Source organism: Puma concolor, chromosome E4 (genome assembly GCF_028749965.1).
Source record: "Puma concolor isolate L17-30 chromosome E4, mPumCon1.1.hap2, whole genome shotgun sequence".
Taxonomy (NCBI): Eukaryota; Metazoa; Chordata; class Mammalia; order Carnivora; family Felidae; genus Puma; species Puma concolor.
Genome location: NC_141683.1, coordinates 5,859,544 through 5,872,043, shown reverse-complemented (window position 1 = coordinate 5,872,043; position 12,500 = coordinate 5,859,544). Strand labels below are relative to the sequence as shown.

The window sequence follows — 12,500 nt, the reverse complement described above, 5'->3', positions numbered from 1 at the left end:
AGGGACCACTGGGTAACACGCCGGCCCCTTTGCCCAAGGATGGAAGGGACCGACGTGTCCTGCAATTGGAATGACGAGTTGGCGACAAGTGCGCCCAGTCCCCCGGGGTGCCTCGACCGGCACCCACCTGCCTGGCTGCTGGGTTGTCTTCCCCCGTGGCTCCCACGGCACCTCACCCCTGTCTCACCTCCAGTGCCCCGGGGGGGGGGGGTGGTCCGGGCCGTGCCCGGATGCCTCTTCCCTCCTCCACCTCCCGGGCACAGCGGTCGGACTCTGCGCTCGCATCGGCGCCCAAGACCGGCGTGCCCCTGGGGTCCGCTCTCCGTCGCCGGGGAGAGACGCAGCCAGCCAGGTCGTGGCGCTCCCGCCCCGCGTGGGGCAGGGAAGCCGCCCGAGAGGTTCCAGGCCCGAGGGGGGCTGCTCGGCCAGGTGACGGGACTCAGGGCTGCGCGTGGCTCACCTGACCCACGCGCCCGGCACCGCCACCGCGGGCACCTCAGGAGGGAGGACAGGATGGCTCGTCAGCGTGGCCAGCTAGGAGCGCCACCGGAGGGGGCGGTGGGGGTCCGAGCACACTCGGGGGGCAGGGGCGCCTGCGCACACTGGTGGTCCCGGCGGGGGACAGAGGCCGCCCCGGCCACTCGCGTCTCGGGCTGTGGAAGCCAAGGTGCCAGGCGAGCGCGTGCACGGGGCGGGGGACGTGGGGGGGGGGGGGAAGTGCGAAGGGGAGAGGCGATGCCGAGGGCCTCCGGTGGGCCAGCCAGGCCAAAAGGCTCGGACGGGCCGAGGTGGCAGGGCGAGACTTGGGGCTGCCCGTCGGGGCGTGGCAGGTGGCCTTGTGTGCACCCGTCCATCGTGGCGGCGGGGCCCGCGACAAGCTAGCCAGCTCTGGCCGGGCGTGCTGGCGTGGGCTAAAAGGGGGTGGTGCGGGTGCACTGGGGACGGGACGGTGGGGGGCTCGGCTCGGCCGGCCGGGAGGGGAGGCCCCGGAGGGCCAGAGGAAGAAGAAAGGCTTCCCTGACCGGGAATCGAACCCGGGCCGCGGCGGTGAGAGCGCCGAATCCTAACCACTAGACCACCAGGGAGCGACAGGCTGCGCGCCTGGCCTGCACCCCCTGGACCCAGCGCCTCCATTCCACCCACGCGGCTGCGCTTGGGCCCCGAGGCCCCTGCCTCTGCACGTCCAGCCGCCCGCGGGCCCCACGCAGTCCACCCGGCCCGCTGGCAGCACCCGCAAAACGCTGCGCGCCCGCCGCCCTCGCACCCGCACGCCGCCTGGGGCCACGTGCCCAGCGCCCAGCGCCCAGCGGGCCGGCTCGCCGTCCCCCACTGCCAGCGCCCGGCGGGTCTGGCCAGGAGGGCCCCGGAGCGGCGCAAAAGGTCGGGCGGCTGCGTTGGCCGGGAATCGAACCCGGGTCAACTGCTTGGAAGGCAGCTATGCTCACCACTATACCACCAACGCTGTACGGCCCGGGCCGGCCGGACGCGGCCGGCCCAGGGTGCGCTCCGGCGCCTTCTCGCCTTGGCGCTCGCTCGCCGCTGCTGCTGCCGCCGCCGCCCGGCGCAGCCCTGCCCCGACGTCCCGCCCGGCCGCAGCTCTGCCCGGCCACCACGGGCTCCGGCCACCACGGGCTCCGGCCGCCCGGCGCCCCAGCCTCGCCCCTCCGACTCAGCTGCGCCGGCCGGTCGCCGGGTACGCCCGCCCGCCCTGCGCCCCGCGCCCCGCGCCCCGCGCCTGGCGCCCACCGCCGCCCGCCTCTGGAGGGCGCTCTGGCCGCCTGGCCGCTCTCGGGCCCTCGGAGGCCGGCTGGGGAGCCCCGCCACGTCCCCGGCCCGGCGTCTTCCGCGTCCTCCGCGGCCCGAAGCTAGCGGCCCGGCCCGGCCCGGCCCGGCCCGGCGCGGGAAGGAGCAGAGGGGGCGGGCGCAGGCCACACCACCTCCCGCATCCAGACGGGACCGGACCCATCTGCCTCCCACCCGAGCGACACCCACGGCGCCTGCGCGGCTGGGCGGCTGGGCGGCACGTCGCCGAGGAGCTCGCCGTGGCTGCCGCGGGGACCACACGAGGCCCCGGCTGCGCGGTGGCGACCCAGCGTCCGGCCTCGAGCCACGCAAAGGGCTGGGGCCGGTGGACGGTGGGCAGGCCGGGCACGCGCCGCCGGCCGGACGACGGACGGCCGAGAAGAAGCGCCCCTGCCCCTCGGGAGCAAGAGGCGGGACCCAGAGCTGCGCAGGCCACCAAAAAGGGCGTCTTGCCTCCCCGTCGGGGAATCGAACCCCGGTCTCCCGCGTGACAGGCGGGGATACTCACCACTATACTAACGAGGACGGCGGCGGCCGGCCACCCGGGCGCCCGACCCCTCTCCGGCTGCCTCCCCACGCCTGCCCCTGCCTGCCCTCGCTCGACGCCCTGCCCTGCACAGGCGCCCGGCACGGCACGGGCCACGCCCCACCCGACCCCAGCCCCGCTTCGGTCCCCTCTCCCGCACGGCAGCCCCCAGCCCCGACTCGGAGTCCGCCCGGACCCGGGGCCCACACACGGACCCGGACGGCGCTCAGTACTCCCAACGAGCGCTGCCTCTCTCTCGTCTGCCAGGCGGGCATCGCGCCGGGAGAAAAGGCCCCAGACGGCAAGCGGGGCTGCGAGGGCGAGGGCGAGGAAGGCGGGGTGGGGAGCAGGGCAAGGGGCGCCGACGCTGGACGGGGCCTGCAGGGAGCTGGGGGTGGGGGTGCGACAGCGACGGGAGCCGCGCTGGCGGCGGCGGCGGCGGCGGCGGCGGCGGCGGCGGCGGCGAGGCGGCTGGCCGTGCTCCTCCGGGGCAGCCGCGCGTGTCTCGCCCCTTGCGCACCCACACAGCCGCCAGCCGGGCGCCATGACGGCCAAGGACGCCAGCGTTAGCGCCGCGTCCCAGCCAGGCCAGCGGCGACGCGCCCACACCCGCCGTCAGGATGGCCGAGCGGTCTAAGGCGCTGCGTTCAGGTCGCAGTCTCCCCTGGAGGCGTGGGTTCGAATCCCACTCCTGACACGCCCACCTTTTGGCCCGCCCCACACAGCAGCCACGCCACCCGGGACTGGACCACACCCTCTCGCGGCCGCGGCCCGCCTCGCACCCGAGCACACGCTGCCCGGGACCGAGCTCCAGCCCCTCCACCCTCGCCGCCTCGGGCTCTGAGCGCGCGCGCGCGCGCGCGCGCACACACACACGCACTGCCCGGCGACTCGAGCGCCTTTCCCACACCCGCAGGCTTCGCTGACTTCGCACCCGCTGCTTTCTGGAGGCTCTTTGGTCCTCCTTCTCGTCTATTCCCGCCCCTGCCCTCCTCACCCCGGCACTCGCGAACCAGCCCAGGCTGCAAAGCTCCCCGCGCTTCCCGCTCCCACTTGGGGCCGCTGGACAGCGCCTGGCTCTTCCAGCCAGCCGTCCGCTTCCGCCGCCACCGGCAACACGCACCCACCCCACCGTCACCCCGTGCTTTCCCCCCGGCCCTAGTCCATTCTCTCCACACCCTCCCGAGGCGGCCCACACGATTCTCCACCTAGGGGCCTTCCCCTGGCCACACCTACCTGCCTGCCTGTCTGCCTCCCGGGAGCCATACAGCCCAGCCGTCTGCTGGCCAGCCGGCGGCGCGGACCCCTCCCTTCTGGGGGCCTGGCTCACGAGTCCAAGCCGGGAAGGTGGCTGCAGGGAGCAGTGAGCGGAAGCCCTAGACCCCCAGGCCATCCAGCCGGGCGCCACAGCGCATCTCCTGGCTCGGGGAGGCCGCCGGCCGGCCACTCCGCCCCAGCGTTCCTCCCGGATCCAAGACCGCCCTCCTGCCTCCCAACCTGTCAAGGCACCGAGCCGGACCCCTAGGGAGAGGCGCCTGCCAGCGCGCTCAGGCCTTTGCTCTCTTGGCCCGAGACGCACTCAGAGGCGCAGGCGGCGCTACCTGGCCTCTAACTCCGACAGACGCCGGCGCCAGCGCAAACACACACCCACCCACACACACACACACACACACACACACACACACACACAAAGACACACAGCCCACCCGCCCCGCCCCCCGCCCCCGCCCCCAGCCCCCGGCCCCATGGCTCCACACACGAGAGGTCCGTTCCCCACCCCGTCCTCCAGGACACACACTGCACGCGCGAGAAAACCATCCGCCAAATGGACTCTGGCTCGGGGCTGGGAGTAGCTGAAGGCAAGGTCCCTCGCCTGCCTGCACCTGCCACAGATGGCTCCGGCTGTTTGGGGTTCGGGCGCTGGCCGGGCTGGGTCCGGCTCCTGGCTGCCTCTGCGGACACGGGCAGGCTGTGGAGGCGGCCCTGGACGAGGGACAAAGCACGGGATGAGCCCAGTCCGCCTCCGTGCCTTCCTCTGCCCGGACGTCCGTGCCGCGCCGCGCCGCGCCCCAGGGGCTGGCTCTCCGCGTGCCTGGAGCCTGTCTTGCAGACCGCCCGCCTCCTGCTCCCACGGAGCAGACGCTCACGCTCACGCTCACGCTCACGCTCACTACTGGCGGGGACCGGCAACGGAGGCGGCCGGCGCCGCTGGGGAAGCCCTCTGTGGACCACGTCCGTGGGTGCATGGGTGGTTCAGTGGTAGAATTCTCGCCTGCCACGCGGGAGGCCCGGGTTCGATTCCCGGCCCATGCAACGCGCCATCCCCTTTTGGCCCCGCAGCGCCAACTGCGCGCTACGCTTCCTCTCTCCCACCTTCAGAGCACCTGGCCAAAGCCACCTCTGCTCCTCTCTGGGGGCCCGCCCACGCCCCATCCCGTCCCCGCCCCTGCCGCACAACCCCTTCCTCCTCCCTGGCTCGCTCGCCCTGGGGACAGAACTCCGCCCGCCCGGGAGCCAAGGGCCCATCCGCGCCCGCCCACACACCTGCCTTGCCCTTCTTCTCTTTAACGACGCTCGCCTCGCTCCAGTCTCCCGATTCACTGCAAGGAACGCATCCACGCACCAACTCGCGCTGCCACCCGCACGCTCCTCCCCTTCCCTCGCACCGCCGCCCCTCCCACCAGCCCCCCCTCCCCGACACACACACACACACACACACACACACGCACGCTCTGGCTCACTCTACCCACACTCCAGAAATCCTCCCCTTTTGCACAACCGGCAGAAACCAAGCTGCCACGCCTAGGTGCGCTATACAGCCCATCGTCCGCGAGGGTCGCTCACAGACTCCAGGTGGCACCGGCACCCGCACCCGCAAGACCCCAGCGTGCCTAACGTCATGGTCGCGCAGGCCCTTGATTCTCTGCGACCCGCTTCGCCGCCGCGCTACCGTGCCAACGCGGCTTCCTCTTCCACCGCTAGAGCCACCCACGGCACCAAAGTCCACCACCGTCCTCCATCCCTCTCCCACCCCGACCTCCACCCCTCCACCCCTCCACACACACCCACACGCACACACACACGCAAAAGCAAGGACTCCGAGGAAACTTCCCGTGGGCACGGGAAGCACCCGGAGACCCACGGCCGCCGCGGCTCCTCCGCACCGCTGCAGGGGGCTTGTGCGGTTGAAGCGAGTGTGCCCCGGCAGGTGTGCGCGGCGCACCGGCTGACCGCTTGGCCTCGAGAGGGGACACCTCTGATCACAGAACAAATCCCCGGCGGACAGGGGTGTCCAAGTTGGGGCGGGAAGGAGACTGAGGTGTGCGATGGACCTTGGGAGGCATCCGCAGAAGAGGACGGATACAGACAGGGGTGGACAGAGGGACGGACGGCGCCTATCATGGCGAGGCACAGGGCGAGGCGGGATGGGAAACTGTGCAAAGTGCAACTGGGAAAAGTGTGCGTGAGTGGGAGGGGTGGTGGAGGACGCCGCTCATCGGGGGTGTGGGGTGGGGCGCGGAGGTGGCGAAAGGGACCACTGGGTAACACGCCGGCCCCTTTGCCCAAGGATGGAAGGGACCGACGTGTCCTGCAATTGGAATGACGAGTTGGCGACAAGTGCGCCCAGTCCCCCGGGGTGCCTCGACCGGCACCCACCTGCCTGGCTGCTGGGTTGTCTTCCCCCGTGGCTCCCACGGCACCTCACCCCTGTCTCACCTCCAGTGCCCCGGGGGGGGGGGGTGGTCCGGGCCGTGCCCGGATGCCTCTTCCCTCCTCCACCTCCCGGGCACAGCGGTCGGACTCTGCGCTCGCATCGGCGCCCAAGACCGGCGTGCCCCTGGGGTCCGCTCTCCGTCGCCGGGGAGAGACGCAGCCAGCCAGGTCGTGGCGCTCCCGCCCCGCGTGGGGCAGGGAAGCCGCCCGAGAGGTTCCAGGCCCGAGGGGGGCTGCTCGGCCAGGTGACGGGACTCAGGGCTGCGCGTGGCTCACCTGACCCACGCGCCCGGCACCGCCACCGCGGGCACCTCAGGAGGGAGGACAGGATGGCTCGTCAGCGTGGCCAGCTAGGAGCGCCACCGGAGGGGGCGGTGGGGGTCCGAGCACACTCGGGGGGCAGGGGCGCCTGCGCACACTGGTGGTCCCGGCGGGGGACAGAGGCCGCCCCGGCCACTCGCGTCTCGGGCTGTGGAAGCCAAGGTGCCAGGCGAGCGCGTGCACGGGGCGGGGGACGTGGGGGGGGGGGGGAAGTGCGAAGGGGAGAGGCGATGCCGAGGGCCTCCGGTGGGCCAGCCAGGCCAAAAGGCTCGGACGGGCCGAGGTGGCAGGGCGAGACTTGGGGCTGCCCGTCGGGGCGTGGCAGGTGGCCTTGTGTGCACCCGTCCATCGTGGCGGCGGGGCCCGCGACAAGCTAGCCAGCTCTGGCCGGGCGTGCTGGCGTGGGCTAAAAGGGGGTGGTGCGGGTGCACTGGGGACGGGACGGTGGGGGGCTCGGCTCGGCCGGCCGGGAGGGGAGGCCCCGGAGGGCCAGAGGAAGAAGAAAGGCTTCCCTGACCGGGAATCGAACCCGGGCCGCGGCGGTGAGAGCGCCGAATCCTAACCACTAGACCACCAGGGAGCGACAGGCTGCGCGCCTGGCCTGCACCCCCTGGACCCAGCGCCTCCATTCCACCCACGCGGCTGCGCTTGGGCCCCGAGGCCCCTGCCTCTGCACGTCCAGCCGCCCGCGGGCCCCACGCAGTCCACCCGGCCCGCTGGCAGCACCCGCAAAACGCTGCGCGCCCGCCGCCCTCGCACCCGCACGCCGCCTGGGGCCACGTGCCCAGCGCCCAGCGCCCAGCGGGCCGGCTCGCCGTCCCCCACTGCCAGCGCCCGGCGGGTCTGGCCAGGAGGGCCCCGGAGCGGCGCAAAAGGTCGGGCGGCTGCGTTGGCCGGGAATCGAACCCGGGTCAACTGCTTGGAAGGCAGCTATGCTCACCACTATACCACCAACGCTGTACGGCCCGGGCCGGCCGGACGCGGCCGGCCCAGGGTGCGCTCCGGCGCCTTCTCGCCTTGGCGCTCGCTCGCCGCTGCTGCTGCCGCCGCCGCCCGGCGCAGCCCTGCCCCGACGTCCCGCCCGGCCGCAGCTCTGCCCGGCCACCACGGGCTCCGGCCACCACGGGCTCCGGCCGCCCGGCGCCCCAGCCTCGCCCCTCCGACTCAGCTGCGCCGGCCGGTCGCCGGGTACGCCCGCCCGCCCTGCGCCCCGCGCCCCGCGCCCCGCGCCTGGCGCCCACCGCCGCCCGCCTCTGGAGGGCGCTCTGGCCGCCTGGCCGCTCTCGGGCCCTCGGAGGCCGGCTGGGGAGCCCCGCCACGTCCCCGGCCCGGCGTCTTCCGCGTCCTCCGCGGCCCGAAGCTAGCGGCCCGGCCCGGCCCGGCCCGGCCCGGCGCGGGAAGGAGCAGAGGGGGCGGGCGCAGGCCACACCACCTCCCGCATCCAGACGGGACCGGACCCATCTGCCTCCCACCCGAGCGACACCCACGGCGCCTGCGCGGCTGGGCGGCTGGGCGGCACGTCGCCGAGGAGCTCGCCGTGGCTGCCGCGGGGACCACACGAGGCCCCGGCTGCGCGGTGGCGACCCAGCGTCCGGCCTCGAGCCACGCAAAGGGCTGGGGCCGGTGGACGGTGGGCAGGCCGGGCACGCGCCGCCGGCCGGACGACGGACGGCCGAGAAGAAGCGCCCCTGCCCCTCGGGAGCAAGAGGCGGGACCCAGAGCTGCGCAGGCCACCAAAAAGGGCGTCTTGCCTCCCCGTCGGGGAATCGAACCCCGGTCTCCCGCGTGACAGGCGGGGATACTCACCACTATACTAACGAGGACGGCGGCGGCCGGCCACCCGGGCGCCCGACCCCTCTCCGGCTGCCTCCCCACGCCTGCCCCTGCCTGCCCTCGCTCGACGCCCTGCCCTGCACAGGCGCCCGGCACGGCACGGGCCACGCCCCACCCGACCCCAGCCCCGCTTCGGTCCCCTCTCCCGCACGGCAGCCCCCAGCCCCGACTCGGAGTCCGCCCGGACCCGGGGCCCACACACGGACCCGGACGGCGCTCAGTACTCCCAACGAGCGCTGCCTCTCTCTCGTCTGCCAGGCGGGCATCGCGCCGGGAGAAAAGGCCCCAGACGGCAAGCGGGGCTGCGAGGGCGAGGGCGAGGAAGGCGGGGTGGGGAGCAGGGCAAGGGGCGCCGACGCTGGACGGGGCCTGCAGGGAGCTGGGGGTGGGGGTGCGACAGCGACGGGAGCCGCGCTGGCGGCGGCGGCGGCGGCGGCGGCGGCGGCGGCGGCGGCGAGGCGGCTGGCCGTGCTCCTCCGGGGCAGCCGCGCGTGTCTCGCCCCTTGCGCACCCACACAGCCGCCAGCCGGGCGCCATGACGGCCAAGGACGCCAGCGTTAGCGCCGCGTCCCAGCCAGGCCAGCGGCGACGCGCCCACACCCGCCGTCAGGATGGCCGAGCGGTCTAAGGCGCTGCGTTCAGGTCGCAGTCTCCCCTGGAGGCGTGGGTTCGAATCCCACTCCTGACACGCCCACCTTTTGGCCCGCCCCACACAGCAGCCACGCCACCCGGGACTGGACCACACCCTCTCGCGGCCGCGGCCCGCCTCGCACCCGAGCACACGCTGCCCGGGACCGAGCTCCAGCCCCTCCACCCTCGCCGCCTCGGGCTCTGAGCGCGCGCGCGCGCGCGCGCACACACACACGCACTGCCCGGCGACTCGAGCGCCTTTCCCACACCCGCAGGCTTCGCTGACTTCGCACCCGCTGCTTTCTGGAGGCTCTTTGGTCCTCCTTCTCGTCTATTCCCGCCCCTGCCCTCCTCACCCCGGCACTCGCGAACCAGCCCAGGCTGCAAAGCTCCCCGCGCTTCCCGCTCCCACTTGGGGCCGCTGGACAGCGCCTGGCTCTTCCAGCCAGCCGTCCGCTTCCGCCGCCACCGGCAACACGCACCCACCCCACCGTCACCCCGTGCTTTCCCCCCGGCCCTAGTCCATTCTCTCCACACCCTCCCGAGGCGGCCCACACGATTCTCCACCTAGGGGCCTTCCCCTGGCCACACCTACCTGCCTGCCTGTCTGCCTCCCGGGAGCCATACAGCCCAGCCGTCTGCTGGCCAGCCGGCGGCGCGGACCCCTCCCTTCTGGGGGCCTGGCTCACGAGTCCAAGCCGGGAAGGTGGCTGCAGGGAGCAGTGAGCGGAAGCCCTAGACCCCCAGGCCATCCAGCCGGGCGCCACAGCGCATCTCCTGGCTCGGGGAGGCCGCCGGCCGGCCACTCCGCCCCAGCGTTCCTCCCGGATCCAAGACCGCCCTCCTGCCTCCCAACCTGTCAAGGCACCGAGCCGGACCCCTAGGGAGAGGCGCCTGCCAGCGCGCTCAGGCCTTTGCTCTCTTGGCCCGAGACGCACTCAGAGGCGCAGGCGGCGCTACCTGGCCTCTAACTCCGACAGACGCCGGCGCCAGCGCAAACACACACCCACCCACACACACACACACACACACACACACACACACACACACACACAAAGACACACAGCCCACCCGCCCCGCCCCCCGCCCCCGCCCCCAGCCCCCGGCCCCATGGCTCCACACACGAGAGGTCCGTTCCCCACCCCGTCCTCCAGGACACACACTGCACGCGCGAGAAAACCATCCGCCAAACGGACTCTGGCTCGGGGCTGGGAGTAGCTGAAGGCAAGGTCCCTCGCCTGCCTGCACCTGCCACAGATGGCTCCGGCTGTTTGGGGTTCGGGCGCTGGCCGGGCTGGGTCCGGCTCCTGGCTGCCTCTGCGGACACGGGCAGGCTGTGGAGGCGGCCCTGGACGAGGGACAAAGCACGGGATGAGCCCAGTCCGCCTCCGTGCCTTCCTCTGCCCGGACGTCCGTGCCGCGCCGCGCCGCGCCCCAGGGGCTGGCTCTCCGCGTGCCTGGAGCCTGTCTTGCAGACCGCCCGCCTCCTGCTCCCACGGAGCAGACGCTCACGCTCACGCTCACGCTCACGCTCACTACTGGCGGGGACCGGCAACGGAGGCGGCCGGCGCCGCTGGGGAAGCCCTCTGTGGACCACGTCCGTGGGTGCATGGGTGGTTCAGTGGTAGAATTCTCGCCTGCCACGCGGGAGGCCCGGGTTCGATTCCCGGCCCATGCAACGCGCCATCCCCTTTTGGCCCCGCAGCGCCAACTGCGCGCTACGCTTCCTCTCTCCCACCTTCAGAGCACCTGGCCAAAGCCACCTCTGCTCCTCTCTGGGGGCCCGCCCACGCCCCATCCCGTCCCCGCCCCTGCCGCACAACCCCTTCCTCCTCCCTGGCTCGCTCGCCCTGGGGACAGAACTCCGCCCGCCCGGGAGCCAAGGGCCCATCCGCGCCCGCCCACACACCTGCCTTGCCCTTCTTCTCTTTAACGACGCTCGCCTCGCTCCAGTCTCCCGATTCACTGCAAGGAACGCATCCACGCACCAACTCGCGCTGCCACCCGCACGCTCCTCCCCTTCCCTCGCACCGCCGCCCCTCCCACCAGCCCCCCCTCCCCGACACACACACACACACACACACACACACGCACGCTCTGGCTCACTCTACCCACACTCCAGAAATCCTCCCCTTTTGCACAACCGGCAGAAACCAAGCTGCCACGCCTAGGTGCGCTATACAGCCCATCGTCCGCGAGGGTCGCTCACAGACTCCAGGTGGCACCGGCACCCGCACCCGCAAGACCCCAGCGTGCCTAACGTCATGGTCGCGCAGGCCCTTGATTCTCTGCGACCCGCTTCGCCGCCGCGCTACCGTGCCAACGCGGCTTCCTCTTCCACCGCTAGAGCCACCCACGGCACCAAAGTCCACCACCGTCCTCCATCCCTCTCCCACCCCGACCTCCACCCCTCCACCCCTCCACACACACCCACACGCACACACACACGCAAAAGCAAGGACTCCGAGGAAACTTCCCGTGGGCACGGGAAGCACCCGGAGACCCACGGCCGCCGCGGCTCCTCCGCACCGCTGCAGGGGGCTTGTGCGGTTGAAGCGAGTGTGCCCCGGCAGGTGTGCGCGGCGCACCGGCTGACCGCTTGGCCTCGAGAGGGGACACCTCTGATCACAGAACAAATCCCCGGCGGACAGGGGTGTCCAAGTTGGGGCGGGAAGGAGACTGAGGTGTGCGATGGACCTTGGGAGGCATCCGCAGAAGAGGACGGATACAGACAGGGGTGGACAGAGGGACGGACGGCGCCTATCATGGCGAGGCACAGGGCGAGGCGGGATGGGAAACTGTGCAAAGTGCAACTGGGAAAAGTGTGCGTGAGTGGGAGGGGTGGTGGAGGACGCCGCTCATCGGGGGTGTGGGGTGGGGCGCGGAGGTGGCGAAAGGGACCACTGGGTAACACGCCGGCCCCTTTGCCCAAGGATGGAAGGGACCGACGTGTCCTGCAATTGGAATGACGAGTTGGCGACAAGTGCGCCCAGTCCCCCGGGGTGCCTCGACCGGCACCCACCTGCCTGGCTGCTGGGTTGTCTTCCCCCGTGGCTCCCACGGCACCTCACCCCTGTCTCACCTCCAGTGCCCCGGGGGGGGGGGGTGGTCCGGGCCGTGCCCGGATGCCTCTTCCCTCCTCCACCTCCCGGGCACAGCGGTCGGACTCTGCGCTCGCATCGGCGCCCAAGACCGGCGTGCCCCTGGGGTCCGCTCTCCGTCGCCGGGGAGAGACGCAGCCAGCCAGGTCGTGGCGCTCCCGCCCCGCGTGGGGCAGGGAAGCCGCCCGAGAGGTTCCAGGCCCGAGGGGGGCTGCTCGGCCAGGTGACGGGACTCAGGGCTGCGCGTGGCTCACCTGACCCACGCGCCCGGCACCGCCACCGCGGGCACCTCAGGAGGGAGGACAGGATGGCTCGTCAGCGTGGCCAGCTAGGAGCGCCACCGGAGGGGGCGGTGGGGGTCCGAGCACACTCGGGGGGCAGGGGCGCCTGCGCACACTGGTGGTCCCGGCGGGGGACAGAGGCCGCCCCGGCCACTCGCGTCTCGGGCTGTGGAAGCCAAGGTGCCAGGCGAGCGCGTGCACGGGGCGGGGGACGTGGGGGGGGGGGGGAAGTGCGAAGGGGAGAGGCGATGCCGAGGGCCTCCGGTGGGCCAGCCAGGCCAAAAGGCTCGG

General features: G+C 73.0%; 4 non-coding genes across 4 annotated transcripts; all 4 read left to right on the top strand.

Moving 5' to 3' along the window:
* The first annotated feature begins 2,943 nt into the window (after positions 1-2,943).
* TRNAL-CAG (transfer RNA leucine (anticodon CAG)) lies at positions 2,944-3,026 on the top strand. The gene has a single exon. It is a non-coding gene; the product is annotated as a tRNA-Leu (tRNA).
* Positions 3,027-4,571: 1,545 nt separating this feature from the next.
* On the top strand, positions 4,572-4,642 carry TRNAG-GCC (transfer RNA glycine (anticodon GCC)). The gene has a single exon. It is a non-coding gene; the product is annotated as a tRNA-Gly (tRNA).
* Positions 4,643-8,802: 4,160 nt separating this feature from the next.
* Positions 8,803-8,885, top strand: TRNAL-CAG (transfer RNA leucine (anticodon CAG)). Its single transcript has one exon. It is a non-coding gene; the product is annotated as a tRNA-Leu (tRNA).
* Positions 8,886-10,434: 1,549 nt separating this feature from the next.
* TRNAG-GCC (transfer RNA glycine (anticodon GCC)) lies at positions 10,435-10,505 on the top strand. The gene has a single exon. It is a non-coding gene; the product is annotated as a tRNA-Gly (tRNA).
* The last annotated feature ends 1,995 nt before the right edge of the window (positions 10,506-12,500 follow it).